This window comes from Acyrthosiphon pisum, chromosome A1, assembly GCF_005508785.2.
Source record: "Acyrthosiphon pisum isolate AL4f chromosome A1, pea_aphid_22Mar2018_4r6ur, whole genome shotgun sequence".
NCBI classification, from domain to species: domain Eukaryota; kingdom Metazoa; phylum Arthropoda; class Insecta; order Hemiptera; family Aphididae; genus Acyrthosiphon; species Acyrthosiphon pisum.
The window spans coordinates 69,895,339-69,897,820 of record NC_042494.1 but is presented as its reverse complement, the minus strand read 5'-3'; positions in this window follow the sequence as shown (position 1 = coordinate 69,897,820).

Below are 2,482 nucleotides of genomic sequence, written 5' to 3'. Positions count from 1 at the left end.
ATCTAGTTTTCTTGATTTTTTGCTCAATTAATTTAAAACTTCTTCTGCTGTTAGTGAAATTTCTTTATGAACAGCTAACATAGCTAAGCCATTAAGTCGAGTCTAAAACCAAAAAAAATGTTAAAAAAATGTATATAAATTTTTATTTTAATATCCAGAAAATACCTCAGTCATTGTGTTTCGTAGATAAGATTTCAATCTTTTGAGACAAGAAAAAGTTCTCTCGGGGGTGGATGTTGAAACAGGTAAAGTGCATAGAATTTTTAATAGAATATGTATATTGGGAAATATTTCTTTATCACACTGTCTCAACGCTTCTAAACAATTTTTTGGATATTTTACATGCTTATTAAGTTTGGTATACCATATATGTAGTTCAGCTTTAAGCTTTTAACTGTTTGCTTATCAGTATCGAGGTAAAATTCAACAAGTTCATCAAAGTTTTCTGAATAAGTTCCAGAAAATAAACACTGAAAGCCTAAAAAACAAATTTATATTTTGAGTACCTATTAAAAGTATATTAAAATTATCGGCAACTGCGGGGCAGTGTACAATGTACATATTCGAAGTTGGAAGCATTTAACGATAAAATACGAATTGGGAAATTTTATGATAATATCATTCGACAAGTACGTTATAAAGATGCATTAATTGTTTTATAATAAAAAATAAAAATAATACGGTCAATGGGGGGGGGGGGGTTGAACCCCATGCCCCCCTCCCGTGAGCACACCCCTGAAACTAATAGGAGTTAATCGTCAGAAGCCGTCCGATTCGCAAGACAAGTTTTTTTCAATGGCAAATCGTTTTCTGTAAAATATAGCACTTATGCTTATTATTGCTAAATTGTATACATTGTGTAAATCAAAAAATGAAAATAAAATAATATTTCTTCAACATTGATTCAATTATTATTTTTATTTCATAAATATATAAATAATAATACGTTTAATCATGAAAAATAAAACAAAACATTCCAGTTTAAAAGAAACTGAAAATTGATTAGTTATTTTATGATGGTACTAAATTTTAAATCTATTATAAAATTAATTATTGGGGAACAGAGTGGCCGAGCGAACTACGGCGTCGGTTCAAATCTAGGCCACGGGCGTCTCCTCTTTCTGGGCAGGCAATACTGTCTAGAGAGAGAGGTCACCATCCCGCGATCGGGCATGGTAGAAACAGCTACATGTGCCCAATTTTAAATTCTGCAAAAACTAAAACACACGTGTTTACCAAATCTACAGTATCCTACCCCACAGTTGAAAAACCACCCAATGGTCAAAGTTGCTGCGGGTTTATTAATTAAAAAAAAAAATTAATTATTAAGTTCCCATTTAATATGCTTACAGTAAAATTGTCATCAGCATCAGCTACCATATAAAATACAACCACACTTATAATAAATATTATTATATTATTATGTATAATCGTCCAAAAATCATTATGTAAACAAACAACGCTATATTACAATGCTATATTCATAATATGATCGATTTGCGTATACTGTTCTATATTTCTATACGGTAGTAGGCGAATACGGGACAGTAAACTCGCAAATAAGACACCTAATGAAGCCATATACCTAAAATCAGACGAACCGACTTATATTTCTAACACTATAATATGTTTAAATATTTATATAGTTATACTACTTACTGTAATATTATTACACAACTAAAAATAGTAAAACAAACGCAGCAATATTTATGGTAAAATGAGTAGGACAACATAATAGAATATAATAAACGGAAAAACATGAGAAATATTGACAGTGCAGGCACAGAGTTAAGAGTGGTACACGGACAACACGGTACACTGTGGTTCAGTGGTTGACGGTTGTAGATAGTATGGTAACCGTTGAATTATTCTTAAGTTATTCTTATAAATATATAATTATTTTATTATTATTTTATTCTGTGGTATTCCAGGTATACTTGAGTACTTGAGTGATAGAGGTAGTAGTTGCTTTCACAGTATCTCTAATCGTTAAATCCACTATTTTTTTTACTAACAAGATTAATTAATATAATATATTTCATTTATTAACAAATACGTTTAATAGTTCTATAAAAAAAAGGTCTATAAGGAGGAGTAGATTGTAGATCCCCGAGTCTCCCACTCATTCAATCAGACTATTAATAAATATATACTTATATAGTTATATGATGTATTATGTATATAAAAGAGCGATGGATTGTTACAAGAATACCATGGAGGAGTGCTCCTGGTCCAAAAATTGGCGGGTGTGTACGCTGAACCAGTATGAAAATTAATCAAAATCTTATAATTATCTGACGTGGAAGTATGGTAATTCTGTAACCGCAAAGCAAACGTAATGGAATACACGTAACAATATGACAAAAAGGTAAGGATGTAGGTTTTAGGTAAGGTACTTACAAATAACTTTTTAATCTGTAATTGTATTATAATTAGGGCCCAGATTAAAATGCATAAAGGCTTAAAAACAGGCCCGTCAGCC